Below are 16,919 nucleotides of genomic sequence, written 5' to 3' on the forward strand. Positions count from 1 at the left end.
TTGGCGAATTTTCTTAAACCCTGCTGACAGATGCATATCTTGGGAATAGAAAAGAAGAGAAAATTTGAAATAAAGGGAAACCTGATAGACTTATTCGCTGGAGTTTGAAGTTGGGTCAAAAGTATATGAATGATGTAGAACACAACCTCAGTAAAGGACAAAACTTCAAAAACTATATTTTTGACAAATCTCTGGAAGGTTAACATCATGAATGCTTACTCAGAAAGAATATTTTCCACCCTGATATCATCATAAAATAAGAAAAGCTCCCTTAACAAAATTCAGAAACAGCTTATGTAAACTTAGCGATAGACCCCCATTCTTGGTATCCTGAAGACTGGAATTAAGAAATGGTATGCCAGTGTGGTTTTGGTCCTGCCCCTGCCCTGCTCTGCAATGGATTTTGATGGAAGACATTTCTTTCAGCCTTATACTTTTGCTCATGTCCACAGTCAGAGTGAAATACCTGTTAGTAAAAAAGATTAAGTTAATATCAGTAGAAAAATGTTCTCAGTGTATCCATCAGGACACTTTCAGTTTCAAGTGACAGAACCTCAAATCACAGTAGTTAAAGAGAAAAGAGGATTTATTACTGATGCACATGAAAATCCCAGGAAATTCCTTTAGGCAAATTTGGTTCTAAGCCCAGTATGTTAGCAGGATTCAGATTCCTCTCTCTCTCTCTCTCTGCCTCCTTTCCTTGACCAGTGTCCCCCACAGTCTCCTGGTTCTGCTTATTCTTCACTTCACTCTTAGGTACAGTGTCTCCATGTCGCAGCAAAGATGACACGCTGGCAGCTCCAAGCTTTCACAATCTTTAGCCCTGTGATCTGAGAGAAGACTTCGTTTCCAGTAGTTCTGACAAAAAAGTCCGAAAGGGCTAATGCCCATTGGCTGGGTTGGGACATAGATCTGTCTATAAACCAGTCCCTGTAGCTACAGGGACAGTCTTCCCACTAGCCAGGCCAGAGTCATGTGCCTGCCCAGAGAGTTAGCGGTGGGACATTTGCAGGGTGGGGGGAAAACCCCACCTGAACTCCATGAACTGAGAGGTGAAGAACCCTGGATCCCTGGAGAAAAATCATGGTGTTAAAGAGGAAAATTAGAACAAAGAAAACACATGTCCACAATGTCCAGGCTCACATAACATGATCCCTATATTGGCTTCTCATGATTCCAGAGTTTGATCACACTTTCTGCATATTCTTCCCATTCTTAAGTCCTTTCTTTGACACTGATGTGCTTTTTTGCTGACTGTAGCATAGTGTAAAACTAAGGATTATGTCAATCAGTAACCTAATGTAAAAGTCTCAAACTTTAAAGCATCTGCTACTTAGAATGTGAGATTCCAGGGGTGCATCAATCACCAGGGACTTGAAAACAAACCATCTCCTTCAGTTATCATTCAGTGAGGAATCATTTACCCTCCACCCAGTGGAACACTTCTCTGTTTGATCAGATTATAACCTCACTAATTGTTCAAAGCAAACTCCAAGAATATGTTTGAAAGTACTTGGAGAAGGTAAAGATGCTATACAAATAAAAAGTATTATTATTACTGATTTTTAAATTTTATAGTTACATGACTTTTCCAATTTATCCTTCAGTTCAGTTCAGTTCAGTCACTCAGTCATGTCCAACTCTTTGCAACCCCATGAACCACAGCACGCCAGGCCTCCCTGTCCATCACCAACTCCTGGAGTCCACCCAGAACCATGTCCATTGAGTCGGTGATGCCATCCAACCATCTCATCTTCTGTTGTCCCCTTCTCCTCCTTAATTTTTCCTTCAGTCAGTTCAGTTCAGTTCAGTCTCTCAGTCGTGTCCGACTCTTTGCGACCCCATGAATCGCAGCATGCCAGACCTCCCTGTCTATCACCAACTCCCGGAGTTCACTCAGACTCACATCCATCAAGTCAGTGATACCATCTAGCCATCTCATCCTCTGTCGTCCCCTTCTCCTCCTGCCCCCAATCCCTCCCAGCATCAGAGTCTTTTCCAATGAGTCAACTCTTTGCATGAGGTGGCCAAAGTACTGGAGTTTCAGCTTTAGTATCATTCCTTCCAAAGAACACCCAGGGCTGATCTCCTTTAGGATGGACTGGTTGGATCTCCTTGCAGTCCAAGGGACTCTCGGGAGTCTTCTCCAACACCACAGTTCAAAAGCATCAATTCTTCGGCGCTCAGCCTTCTTCACAGTCCAACTCTCACATCCATACGTGACCACAGGAAAAACCATAGCCTTGACTAGACGGACCTTTGTTGGCAAAGTAATGTCTCTGCTTTTGAATATGCTATCTAGGTTGGTCATAACTTTTCTTCCAAGGAGTAAGCCTCTTTTAATTTCATGGCTGCAGTCAACATCTGCAGTGATTTTGGAGCCCAAAAAAATAAAGTCTGACACTGTTTCCACTGTTGCCCCATCTATTTGCCATGAAGTGATGGAACTGGATGCCATGATCTTCGTTTTCTGAATGTTGAGCTTTAAGCCAACTTTTTCTCTCTCCTCTTTCACTTTCATCAAGAGGCTCTTTAGTTTTTCTTCACTTTCTGCCATAAGGGTGGTGTCATCTGCATATCTGAGGTTATTGATATTTCTCCCAGCAATCTTGATTCCAGCTTGTGCTTCTTCCAGCCCAGTGTTTCTCATGATGTACTCTGCATATAAGTTAAATAAGCAGGGTGACCATATACAGCCTTGACAAACTCCTTTTCCTATTTGGAACCAGTCTGTTTTTCCATGTCCAGTTCTAACTATTGCTTCCTGACCTGCATATAGGTTCCTCAAGAGGCAGGTCAGGTGGTCTGGTATTCCCATCTCTTGAAGAATTTTCCAGTTTATTGTGATCCACACAGTCAAAGGCTTTAGCATAGTCAATAAAGCAGAAATAGGTGTTTTTCTGGAACTCTCTTGCTTTTTCCATGATCCAGCAGATGTTGGCAATTTGATCTCTGGTTCCTCTGCCTTTTCTAAAACTAGCTTGAACATCTGGAAGTTCACAGTTCACGTCTTGCTGAAACTTAGCTTGGAGAATTTTGAGCATTACTTTACTAGTGTGTGAGATGAGTGCAATTGTGCGGTAGTTTGAGCATTCTTTGGCATTGCCTTTCTTTGGGGTTGGAATGAAAACTGACCTTTTCCAAGTTACCCTAATATGTAAAAGCATGCTCAGGGGCTTCCTTGGTGTTCCAGCAGTTGAGAATCCACCTGCCAATGCAGGGGACATGGGTTCAGTCCCTGGTCCAGGAAGATCCCACATGCAGGAGAGCAACAAGGCCAGAGTGCCATAGTTACTGAGCCCAAGCACCTTAGAGCCATTGTTCCACAACAGGAGAAGCCACCACAGTGAGAAGCCTGGACACCAAAACTGGAGAGCAGCCCCGGCTCTCTGTAACTAGAGAAAACCCGTGTGCAGCAGCCAAGACCCAGCACAGCCAAAAATAAATAAATAAAAGAACACGCAACATCCAGACCTGTTCTCTGGAGCCAGAGTCAGCACACGTCACCTGTAAAGTGCCGGCGGGTTAAAAACCTTAAGCTTTACAGGCTGTAAGGTCTGTGTGCTCCTACTCAGGGCTGCTGTTGGGGTGTGGAAGCAGCTGGAGAGCCTGCAGAGGCAGGGGCCAAATCTGGCTCAGGGGGGGTTGTGGTTTGCCAGCCTCTGTCTGGAGGCTGCTCACAGAAGATGACTCTGTCTTCTCCTTTGTGCGGCATTTTAGAATACAGTCTTCCTCTGAGGCCCACGTGTGACACCTTCCCTCTGAGTGACTCACACACTAATCGACAGAGTGTAGCAATGACCTCAAATTACCTCTCTCCTCCAGCTGCTCTGAGTCCTTTTTTTATTTCCTTAGTAAAATGAACATCGCATGGCTCATGAGACGTCTTGAGATTTATAACCGATTCTTTGAGTGCTTTACTCCTCAAGAGCAGGAAGTGTGGGGCCAGGAAAGTCAGAACCCAGGGAAGATGCGTATCTTTGCTTGTAATTCACATCGTGTTTTATACTGATGGGAAGGATGGCTTCTGAATGAGCTCTGCCAAAGCAATACGGCTGTTTAAAAGTCACCTCCTTGACAAAAGGACATTTTCCCTCCAAACTGAACAAGAGAACATTTAGACCAACTACTTCCTGTATGGTGTTGCTGCGAAAGGGGAAAACACCACCCCTTGTTTTCTGACCTAACCCTTCAGCAAAACAATCCCCAAATAATTACACAAATGTTAACTTGAACGTAAAACTAAAGTATTTTTTAACAACCACAAACATGCATTTATGCCAAAGGGAAAAACTTGACCTCTATTCAAAATAAGTATGCTGCCCAGGCAACAGGGCGATGTGCTTGAATTAAGCCTCTCATTTTCTGAGGAGCAAAGGCTGGATCTTAAGGATTGTGGTGCTCTTGAAAAAATAGTGGGTCACAAAATAGAAGAAAGCAGCTTAAAAGCTTAAAAAATGAAACTTCCCTAGTGGTGCTGAAATCACGAACTCTAGGCAGTAGAGAGAATTTTGAATGCAGCCCTATTCATTTAGTACGATGGAAACCTCAGGGTTGCGACACACATAGAGTGTGTCCAGATTTGGAGGATGTGGAGCCCTCTGGAGATTTCCAGGAGTGCCGGTTCTGAGGCAGATGTTGACTCGTGGTGCACAAGCAACAGGGGTGTGGAGTACATCCCTCTGCAGCTTCTCCTGCGCTTCCTCGGGGCCACCCTGTTCTCTCACCTAAGCTCTCAATAGGCGCTGTGTGTAGTTTAGAAATAAATAGACAGTTAAAAAAAGAAAAACCACCCTTCATATTCACTTTGCTACCAAAGCACCAGCTTCAGGAGGTGAATCCCAAGTAACTAAATTCCTCCCCAGGCTGGAATTCACCGGAATGAATTGTGTGAGGTTGGGAGAAAGCCGTGGTTTGCACATGCTCAGTACTGAGTGAAGGGTGTCTGAGCGAAATGAAGGAAATCCTTGTCCTTCCCAATCTGGCTGTGAAGAATGTTTTGCTCAATATGTTACTGAAGAAAGCCATTAAGTAGCTAACTTATAATATCAGAGTTGGCACTTAACCAGGACACAGTTGCACAGGGCTAAATGATCATTACATGGCTCCTTCTCATTTTTCCAGAAAGAATTAGGGATTTAAGAGGGGGAACAAAGATGACACAATACCCTCTCAATATGTCTTCACAGAAAATAAATTCTGCAACATGAGCGTCTGTGTGAAAAGTCACATCAGGAACTAACATGAAGCAGCTGGTTTCTTTCCTATATGATTGGCCCCCTACCACAACTGGAAAATATTCATCTTTCGAATCATAGCTGCCAGGTTTAATTGCTTTGTGTGCAGACTAGTCTAACTTCTCACAAATCTGTGTGTGCATGGCCAAGTTGATGTTGACGGCTTTAAATGAGCAATAAAACATTAAATTCAAAAAACATTGAGGAAGGAGAGTAATACTTGATAGTTTTGCCATATGTGGGGGAGAAAGGATTCCAAAATAGAGCTGTAAAAAAATTGTTAGGTGCTATTATCAGTTTAACATCTAATTAAAAGCATTCCTAAAGAAAACGGAAGATGGTTAAGGAGCCAGAGGGTTAGGGTATGTGCTGGGTAACCAGGTTGCAGAGAATGGGGGCTGGAGGGAATAATATGTTTAGGCCGCTTTGCTTTCAAAAAGGAAAGGGAAATCAGTCAAAGCATGCCTCCTATATAAAGTGGCCAGACATGTTCCTGGACCTGTGTTTATTTTCTCTTGAAACAGTGCCAGGAAATTGGAAGTAGGTCAGAAGTTTCCCAGCTCCCCCAACCATAAGCCCTCGCCCACCTTCCCTTTCTTTGTCAGCTTTCCCTCCATCTTGGAGTTCACTCCCTCCCTGCAAGGGCAGGTGAGCCTCCTACTGTCCCCTACAGGCCAGGGGCTCCTCACAGCGACCCCAGTCACTACATTATGCCTGCGTGTTCAGTTGCTCAGTCATGAACAACTCTGTGTGACCCCACTGTGTGACACCCCACCTCCCTGAATGTAGCCAACCAGGCTCCTCTGTCCATGGAATTTTGCTGAAGCAGGTTGCCATTTCCTCCCTCCAGATCATCTTCCCAACCCAGGGATTGAACCTCTATCTCCTGGGTCCCCTGCATTGGCAGGTGTATTCTTTACTGCTGAGCCACCCAGGAAGCCCCTACTACACCGGAGGACCTTGTAATGGGCTCTCTGTCTCCTTTTTCTTTTCTTCCTTTTAATGACTGAAACTCATTTTGTGTCACTGGTAATCTCATCATTTTGATGACCATGTGATCCTCCCCCCAACCCCATCGCCCCCTCCAGAGTGACAGATTTGCATGTTAACCAGCTAACAGAGTCTGTTCAAGCTCTCCTCCAGCCAAAAGAATGACTCTAAATGTGAGAATTGCCAGCTAAAGAGAAAGCCACTTCGAGATAAGTATATCTTGTGCATCTCTCAAATCCCCCTCTGAAGGAGGGCTCTTTATCTGCTGCTAAAGCCCTGTGGGTAGCCAAGCAGAACCACACACAGACCACCAGGGTGGTCAGCAGGGTGGCCCCATGCACAGACCAGATATCGCTACTGTGACATTTTAAATGTTGTGTCTTTTTCTGGGATATGAACTTGAGAATGCCTCCCGAAGAAGAAATTGTCAGTGGGGCTGTTGCATTTCAGAGCAAGCCAGGCAGCAGTCTGTCCCATATTCCCACTTTGCTGCTTCTTGGGTGCCTGAATAACATCAAATTCTTGGAGCAGGCAGCCTTAGAACTACTTCAGCTTGAGTCCAAATGAGACCATTTGTCTTCACTTTTGCAGATTTATCACATAACAGGATTCTTATTCTTTGGTTGTTTCCTCCCCTCTCCCTGCTCGAACTCCCCAAACTTTTAGCTGCCTTTTCTAATACCCGGCTCTCCATACAGTGCTAAAAGCCGAGATTTCTGTGCCCTTTAGGTTTTTTATTTGTTATCTTTGTGAATAACTTAGCATTGACTGAAAGATGATGCCTGAGAATTAATATTTACTTCTCTCAGTACCAAAGTATATGTGTATGCACTATAATTACAAACTCTAGAGCTCCGTGGTCATCCTCTGCTTTGGTACCAGGCCCAGAGATGCTGATTTCACTGGGCATAAGTGAACCCAGAAATAAGGTTTTTGTTTTTAAAGATCCCTTGGTGATTCTCTTGTGCATCTGTGGTTGAAAACCACGGATTGAGAGTCCCGCAAAGGAGGGTGATATGTCTGGGGCTGGAGCAGTGTTCCCAACCAGATGAATTTGCCTTCCCCCAGGGAGACAGTTGGCATGTCTAGAAATATTTCTAAATTGTCACAGCTGCAGAGAGGTAGTGTTACTGGCCTCTAGTAGGCAGACATCAGGATGCCACTATTAATACTTATCCTAGTATGCACAGGACAGCCTTCCCCACCCCACCCCCTCCAAAGAACGATCTAGTCCAAGACGTCAATAGGCTGAGAAAGCCTGAGTGAGAGGAAAGGGAGACGAAGATTGCACCAGTCCTTCTGCATGGTCTGCTGCAGCTCCTTGAGTGAAGGGTGGAGATTCCTCCCTTTGCAACTTGCCCCCACCCCACTACCCAGTAGCTGTCTGCCCCTCCTCCAGCAGCCCTCCTAATCCACCACTGCAGACGAGAGAAGGGAGATTTCCTTTCCATGCCCAAATCATTCACATACCCCCCAATGCAGCCATAGTGTCTTCTCTTTTCACAGCAGTGCAGTAGGAAGGCATTTCTCCCATACTTCCTGAAACATAAACCTTATTGCTACACATTTTAAAGGTCAAATTACATTTTTGTTTCCATAAGACCAGCAGAAACAATTACATTGAAGTGTAGAAAACTGAGGACTTTGCTTCTTTGTCTATTTTTCATTATAGAATTCAAGTCAGTCCTTAGGAGAAAATGGAAAAATTAAGAACTGAAAGTTGTAGCTGGTGATAGACAGTCACTTTCATTCACCATGCTGTCTCTGCTGAGTCTTTTTTTTTTTTCTTTCTCATTTTGCAATAAAACCAAATAACGCAGTTATTGATTCAGGGACCCGGATTCAGATGAAGATCTGAGGCATGTAAAGATATATACAGTAGGGAATTGTTCCATTAAGTGTCTGTCTGGGGAGGTATTATTTTCCTCTGGCTTTAGCCAGGCAGCAGTATTGCTTGGTGTTTCTGGCTACACAGACGTTGGTATATATCCAAGTACTCTGGTGCCAGTGACATCCTCAGGTGGGCCTGCCCTTGTGCTATTTAAACTGAATGACAACAGAAGGTCTTTTTGCAATCTTACCGTGCTGTAGTGGTTGGGCAAGTATTTGTTGACCCTCTGTTAATTATAAGAGAATTACCCTCTTTTAATTAGGAGAATATTGAAATTAAGGCACTCTGTCTACTTTGATAGGAAAGTACAGGGGAAATATATATTAGGTGAAACAGGTCCCAGAATCAGATCTGCGCCTCAGAATAGATGCTATGACAGCAAGCAAATCTGGCTTTTGAGTTCAGTCACGTGGAGGATGTGGATGTCAGTGTGGGTAATGAGTTGAGACTCCATTGTAAAACAGTGTGACTGAAATAGGAAGCATTCTGAGTGCATTGAGTGTCTAGGGCAGGGTGTTGGTCAGTAATAAAGTGATGCTTTTCTCTGAGCCCTTCAACAGAGGATGTTCATCACAGGATTACCAATAGGAGAGAGGGCTGACGTTAGGAACCTTTGTAGTCACTTAGTATTGTCACGTGAGGACTTTAACAGGCCTTTGGTTTCCTGTTAAAATATCAACAACGTGTTAAATAATTGCTAGATTTTGCCAACTCCTTAGCCTATACACATGATGCAGATAAAACCAAGAGTTTACATATTTTATGTTTTTTCCAAGAAGTTTAATACAAAGTCTCTACATCCTTCTGCCCTGCAAGGGAATACAATCTTTTCATTGAGCAAAGCCTATCCAAACAAGACTTTCTGACTAATCTCCTTCCTTCTCATCAGATGTTTTTTCCAAGTGCCTACCTGCTAGTGACTTGTGTTATCCTGTGGAAATTAGACAAATCCATTCCTTCTCCCCACACTCAGTATTGGAGATTATGCCAGCATATTAAAAGAACGCACATTATGGAGATGAGCATACACCTGCAAAGGATATTGAGACAGTAGTAGAAGAAGCTAATAAATATATTTATGCCTCAAGAGAGCCGTATGTATGCTTTTCTGTCACTGGCCTAGCTGACTAACTGCCCAAAATGACTCCTTTTCCTCACTTGGCGCCAGTCCAATAAACAGAAATCAGTTCCAGGATCCATTTCTGAAATTGTGAAAAGGGTAAATACCTTATACCATGGAGGAACTCAAGGTTCCTGTGACTTTGTGTCTATGGCAAGTCCCCGTGGCACAGCGCATTTCAAATCTTGCCTTGTTCGTGAATATGTGTCATTCTAAATAGGGGTAGCTCACTCTTGGGAAGCGAAAGCTTCTCTTTTCCTCTTTTCTTTCCTCCCCAAGGTTTTTCTCTGCGTTAGATGTTTCCCCAGGGCCACTGCAAGGACCGAGTGAATCAGTCGACATGAAGGAAGAGCAGGCTGATAAATACAAGAAGTACAGAACTGGCCTTTTCAGTTTGGATACGGTCCCCGGGAAACCAGCATAAATAGCACCTTGTATTAATAGCCTTTGTGAGCTCCACGTGTGATTACCTCCATACGTCTTGTCAGCGGCACACTTAGAGCTGGAAGTCAGCTTTCTTTCACTGCAGCCTTCTTGCAGAATAATAAACCCAGAAGAAGAGCTAGAGGATAAGAAGTTGGTTCTGATTTCAGCTTGAAATCTGAAAAGATTTCTGAATCTTTTCAGCAAATGAAGGCTGCCCGTCAAATCAGCTTCAGAACATGCTCCCCAATAGGAATCGTTAAGTTTTTATCATAGAACGGAAATATAAAAAGGAATTAAGCAAAGTGTTCTAACTATACAATCCCAAGAGAATGTGTATCATTTGTATGTGTGTGTTTTTAAAAATTTAAAATATAATCCATTTTCACTGAGAAAATAAGACAAATTTGTTCCTATATATTAGGATAAATATAAAATACATTATTGTTTGAAAAGTGGAATATCCTAGACACAGTCTCAGAGTACATCTTGGAGTTTATTTGTATTTATTAGACCAGTACAGAGTGAGAGTGTAGAGTCAAATGAGACCAAGGAGTAATTTGGGACACTTAATTGTCTAGCACAGCAACAAATCATATAAAAGCTGTACCTGAAGCTAATACAGTAGATTTCCTTACATGTATGTTACATTATTGCTCCAGTGACTGTTACCTTTGGTACTTAATAGGCCATATTGGAACAAAAGTGACATCTTCCTGGGTTTATTAACAACTTAATTAGGAGGCATGAGGTGTGGATTTCCACGGGATAGGATTTAAATCTCCTCTCCACATATGCTAGTACCGAATATGGTTGAGTTTCCTAACTTCTACTCAGATGCGAAACAGGGCTACTGTCTCTTTCTGGAGTTTTATGAAGATTCATGTACAAGATATGCACTCTGCAGATTATTCTAGAAAATTTCATGCCTGGTCCATGATAGAGGTTCAGTCTAGACTGGTTCTCTTCTCTTTCAGGTAAGCATTTAGTAAATGTCTTTTCCTCTCTACCAAGACACTAGGAGGAAGTGAATCCATTCCACCTTTCAGTTTACTGAGCATACACTGGATTTCAGCTGTAAGATATGGATATTTCATCATAGCTTTTTACTGTCTGCTCCCTGGTAAAGAGAGATGTAAGGCAAAGGAACCTCTGATTCCGAATGGCCACAGTTGTCACATCAGGCCTCCTTTCCCTTTCCTGTCTTGCCATGCCTTCTCTCTACCTTCCCTTCCCTTCTCTTCATTCATCCACCCGATACAGTAGAACCCCAGGGCTAGTGGGTGAATGTAGAAACTGCACAAAGGCAAGTACTGCAATGGAGCTGGGCCTGGAGGAGGAGAAATCAATACCGCCTGGTTAAGGAAGGGTCGACCACAGAGGTGACATTTGAGCTGGTCTTTGAAGGAAGACTAGGAATTTGTCATCCTGGGAGGGAAAAAGGATTCCATGCAGAAGAAATAACACAAGGAACCAGAAAATAAGAGAGACCACAACATGATTTGAGAGGAGTGTGTGCCCTGGGTCTCACTCCATCGAAGTGAACTGTGAGCACATCCCTCTCAAACCAAAAAATTTATTTATAAATAATTTATGTGTGCTATGGTTAATCTGTATACTGAAGATTGGGAAAGTCTACTTTTTGGAATGAAAAGTAAACACTGGGACTTCCCTGGTGGTCTAGTGGTTAAGACTCTGCACTTCCAATGCAGGGGGCACAGGTTTGATCTCTGGTTGGGGAATTAAGATCCTGCATGCCACATAGCTCAGCTTAAAAAAAAAATTAAAAATGTATGTACATGCAGTTTACTATTTTCTTTATGCCCCTATTTGGGAAGCCATTGGCTGGGGCAGGTCCTGAAGATGAGGGGCAACAGATGAGCCTGGAGATGCTGGCTGGTGAGAGCTTTTTGGCCCAAACCAAGAAGTACACATTCTCTCCTCTTCACAAAAGAGTCAAAAGATGCAGGAGCCCTCAGGAGGCCAGAGCAGTGGAGGCTAGGCCTGACTGCCTTGGGTCAGAAGTAGGCCAGCATTTCTGTGACTTTTTCTGGCCCTGTCAATCTCTTCTAGTTTCTGTTCATGAGTATGTGTTAACTGTGATTCATCACTATGATGGCTTCTGCCTAGATGCCCTCTTCCCCCCAAATTGGAGGGGAATGCAACAGTATTCAGAGTGGTTGGCTGTATTTTGGGTATGAGACAGAGATTTTATTTTGAAATTTGTTTTATCTTCCTTTCTACATTTCCCAGTTTTTTGTTTTTAATGAGAGCTGTAGGTGGCGCTAGTGGTAAAAAAAACCTGCCTACGCAGTGCAGGAGACACAGGAGACACGTGTTTGATTACTGGGTTGGGAAGATTCCCCTGGAGGAGGAAATGGCAACCCACTCCAATATTCTTGCCTGGAGAATCCCATGGACACAGGAGCCTGGTGGGCTACAGTCCAGGGGTCAAAAAGAGTGAGACACGACTGAAGTGACTTAGCACAAAATAAAGTAAATGAAGAATGTTACTTCCTTAAGTGGTACCCTTGTGCTGTAAGACAATCAACACCACAGATAGAAGTTTGCTTTCTTTTTCATAGATGTAGTTTTGTTGTTCTTTTATTTTTTTAAAAAAGGAGATGGTAGTAAGTCATATCATATTTATACCTATAGAAGCTGAAATACAGATAAGTTACTTTCCCTGAATGCTGATCACCATGTAAAGAAACAAAACTAAGAAGTAGTCAGCAAAGATAAGAAATTATATTATTAAGTCAAATCAGATGTAAAATTCTAAATAGAAGTATATAAGGAATGTAGATACTTTTTAATTAAGCATGTGATGATGTGGGATTTGTAGAATTTGCAGGATTTTGCAACTCTGATGTCATTTCTTAAATTCCAAGAAAAAAAAGGAATCCCTGTCCATATTTGTTCATTTTTCAATTAACTATTGTGTGTAAGGAACTCCAGGATTTTGTGGTGAGAGTTAGTCATTATGCTTCATCTGCACATGTCTATGCATCTCAGATGGTGTGGTGAAATATTCATCAACTGTAATTTAAATCATTATCTAATTCCAATATAAAATATGCAGACTAAGAGGTATTAACATTAACAGGTTATGTTACCTCTGATTTAAAAAAAAAGGGAAAAAAATGGCCTCAACCTGATTGGCAAATGGAGCCCAGCTGCCGTGTTCACTGGCCGCCAGAGCAGTGTGGCTCTGCCGTACGTGTTAACTCCGATTTGTGCTCAGAGATGTTCTACTTTATTTCCCTGAGAGTCACGATTTCTAGGCAGCTGTTCAAAGAGTTGCATCCCAACCCCAGCTGACAGGCTGTAGACATGCATGTTGGGTTTTGTATGTTTATTGCACAATACGTTGGAATTCAAGAAATCTTTAGATCAATTGTCAAATCACTGCTGCATTCAGAAAAAAAAATTCCAATTATAAGAACGCGGGTTGTTGTGAAACTGAGGTGCAAACGTGGACAGAGTAGAAGGTAAAAGACTCAGGAATCCCAACAGAAAGCTAAATAAATGAGCATAGCCGGCTCCTTGATGATGAGCTGTAGTGGCACACTGGCAGGTGGAGCTGGTTAGGAGAGCCATTTCTGGGATAACGCAGGAGGAACTGATCACGTGGGAAGTGAATGAAGGGGTGTTGTGGAAACTGGTGAGTGGTGAGAACAGTCAGGGCAAGGAAGGGGCCAGGATGGACATGCAGGGGAGGAAGAATATTTACCCTCTACCCTTCTGTGTTCTTGATTGAGACCCTGTTATATAAGACAGATTAACAAGAGAAAAACAAACAGACATATATTAACATGGACATCTCAGGTACACAGGGGAGACCCTTAGGGAAAAGTGAAGTCCCCACAGTGGCCTGGAATTCAGGATTAAATACCATCTTAAAGGGGAAAGAGGAGAGGCATATAGATCTCTGAGGGGAGAGTGCATGATTTTTAGGAAAGATGAACTGGTCCTTAGAAGAGCAAATGGAAGGGCTGCTGCTGCTGCTAAGTCACTTCAGTCATGTCTGCATCCTTGTGACCCTATGGACTGTAACCTGCCAGGCTGCTCTGTCCATAGATTTCTCCAGGCAAGTATACTGGAGTGGGTTGTCATGCCCTCCTCCAGGGGATCTGCTAGACCCAGGGATCGAACCTATGTCTCTTTATGTCTCCAGTATTGGCAGGCAGGTTCTTTACCAAAAGACAAAGTTGTGTCTCGTTACAACCCCATGGACTGCAGCACACTCAGCTGGCGCCACCTGGGAAGCCCAGGAAGTATATGACAGCTTGTGACAAAGTCTGACTGTGGTGTCAATTCTAGTCTCTCCTGTGATGTCAGCATCCTCCCTGTTTGGTGAAAACTCCTGGGAAAGGAGGTGGGTGTATGACAACTGAGCTCCTTTTGAACAATCTGTCCTGAAGCACATCTGAGAACGTGTCTCGCTGCATTTGCTGTTTTTCACTGCCCATAGTGTTCACAGTAATCAATATACCGAAGTGCCGTGTTTTGGGGTGGCATATTCTGCTAGTCTTCAGGGAGCAGAAGGGAGAAAGGAGGAACACGGAACTGGCAGCCATGCAAGAGCGTGGGCACCATTTGTGGGCACCTGTTCTCCTGACCCCAGGAATAGAGAACCATGTGCAGTCTTGCTGTGTGTGTGCCTACCAGGCCAGGAACACCTTTGTTGGCAGCAGAAATAGTTGAGAAATGGGTGAACTGAAGCCCCTGACTAGTTTTGCCCTGGGCCCAAGAATTCTTGGCAATATATTGGGGAGTGGACTAGAGATGGTTCCCGTGGTAATAGTATAGTACACCCGAAGTGGATAAAGGGAGGTTTTCTGCCCTCCACCTGGTGGGCTCAATCCTTTCTTCCAGGGCAAGAGATGTTGATGCCTAAACTCTGAGCAGTACCGGTGGTCTCTCCCATCAGCACCTGCTCCCAGCTCAGGGTCCACACAGCAGCCACTAGGCACTACGAGGCTGCCAGGCACTCAGCTAGCCTTCCTCCCATGGTCACAGTTCTTACTCCTGATGCCGCAGTAAGGAGCAGAGCCCAAGATGAGGGGAGATATTTGTATATTACCCTGCTTTAAGCTATTTGATACAGGCCAGGAAAAGACATGACTGAGTGACTGAGCAACAACAAGGAGAGGTGAAACATCCCCTTTTGTTGTTGTTACAAGTTTAGTTGCTAAGTTGTGTCTCTTTGAGACCCCATGGACTGCATGGACAGGCTTCCCTGTCCTTCACCATCTCCCAGAATTCGCTGAAACTCATGTCCATTGAGTCTGTGATGCCATCCAACCATCTCATCCTCTGTCGCCGTGTTCTCCTCCTGCCCTTGATCTTTCACAGCATCCAAGTCTTTTCCAATGAGTTGGCTCTTCACATCAGGTGGCCAAATTATTAGAGCTTCAGCATCAGTCCTTCCAATGAATATTCAGGGTTGATATCCTTTAGGATAGATTGGTTTGATCTCCTTGCAGTCCAAGGGATTCTCAAGGTCTTCTCCAACACCACAGTTCGAAAGCATCAATTCTTCAGTGCACAGCCCTCTTTATGGTCCAACTCTCACATCCATACATGACTACTGGAAAAACCATAGCTTTGACTATACCAACTTTTGTTGGCAAAGTGATGTCTCTGCTTTTTAATATGCTGTCTAGGTTTGTCATAGCTATCCCCTTAGCATTCAGTAGAATCCTTCCTCCGTAGCCATCTCCACATTTCTTTTTAAAATTATTTTTTTATTTTTGGCTGCATTGGGTCTTTGTTGCTGCGAGGGCTTTTCTCTAGTTGCAGTGAGTGGGGGCTAGTCTCTAGTTGTGGTGCGTGGGCTTCTCGTTGCGGCGGCTTCTCTTACAGCGGAGCTCAGGCTCTAGAAGCGCAGGCTTCAGTAGTTGTGGCGCGAGGGCTCAATTGCCCCACGGCATGTGGCATTTTCCTAGACCAGGGATCGAAGCGTGTACCCTGCCTTGGCAGGTGGAGTCTTCACCACGGGATCACCAGGAAGTCCAGTCTCCACAATGTTTTTCTCTCTCAAGGGACCGGCGGTCCGGAGGCTCTGCCTCGTGCTCATCCTCCTGGCGAGCACGGGCTGTGTCTGCTTCCTGAAGCTCTTTTTCTTCCACTTGGTTCTGCTTGGCAGCCCCAGAGTTAAAGCTCTACATGGAAGCCCTTCATCCGCCAGAAGGTCATGAAGCAGAATTGTCTGGGATCAGATGCTCACAGGCAGTTTCTCTCACTACGGCCTCCCTGAGACCAGCACAGGAAGATGAAGTATGGCCTAGTTTTAACTCTTTAACATCTGACTCTGGCTGCTGTTGGAGATCTTGTTCATCTCCCTTTGAAATCCTACCTTCCCTTCCTCAGTATCTGCCAGTAGCTTCTGCTCTCCAGCTTCTCACCCAGTGATAGTCCAGTAGCTGCTCCCCATGAGGGCATCTTTATTCATGAAACACACCCGACTCTACATGGCTCTTCCGAGCTCTCAAATGAAGCCGTTTTGTCTCTCTGTGTCTTTGCCTCCACATTTAAAGAAGTCTTTCACAGAGAAGAACGTGATAAATCTCTTCCTGCGGAAGTGCCTTTCTGATTCTTTTTATTATTGTTATGATTAGTCCTCTATAGAAAGGAATCAAGACAGTGGAAACATTTTTATAAAATGACACTTTATCTCTGTGATTAACTATATAATAAACCCTAAAGCCTGGGCCATGGTAATCTTCCTCTCCTTACACCTTATTGCTTTAATAATAAAAGCTTTTTTACGGCAACAGGATAAAATTTTACTATCTAGGCAGTTTAGATAAAATTAGAAGATGTGTTTTTGGAAGGATAAAGGGCGCGTCTGAAACATGTGAGGTCAGCATGGGTTTTTTTTGTGAGCTCAGTTTATGTAGAACATGTTTGATAGTGTCTGTCTTCAGTCTGGTGCCTTTCTGAGGACTTTATCCAGCTATTTAGAAAACTTTCAGTGGTCAGCAGAAAGCTGATTAAAGACTTCCGTGTTTCTTCCAAGTGTCACCTTTGAAAAGCAAATATACCCCAAATCTAGAATCGCAGATGATTAGTGTGGGGAAAGTACAAATTTCAATAATTTATTACCCTCCCAATTTGCAAACAGAATCATTCTCTACATGTTTTGATTCTGAGCCAAACCCTGTGAGGTTTTGTGAATATCATTGTACTTTTATTCATAAGCTTGTGTCTCAAATGATTAGATTCCATCAGTGACAAAAGTTATATAAATTTT

The 16,919-nt window shown here is 43.6% G+C and overlaps 1 protein-coding gene across 8 annotated transcripts in view; it reads left to right on the top strand.

The window, feature by feature from the left end:
* The window catches only part of SPATS2L (spermatogenesis associated serine rich 2 like), a 191,302-nt gene that overhangs the window by 150,104 nt on the left and 24,279 nt on the right, over positions 1–16,919 (top strand). The gene's annotated exons all lie outside the window — the stretch shown is intronic.

This window comes from Bos indicus, chromosome 2 (assembly GCF_029378745.1).
Source record: "Bos indicus isolate NIAB-ARS_2022 breed Sahiwal x Tharparkar chromosome 2, NIAB-ARS_B.indTharparkar_mat_pri_1.0, whole genome shotgun sequence".
NCBI lineage: Eukaryota > Metazoa > Chordata > Mammalia > Artiodactyla > Bovidae > Bos > Bos indicus.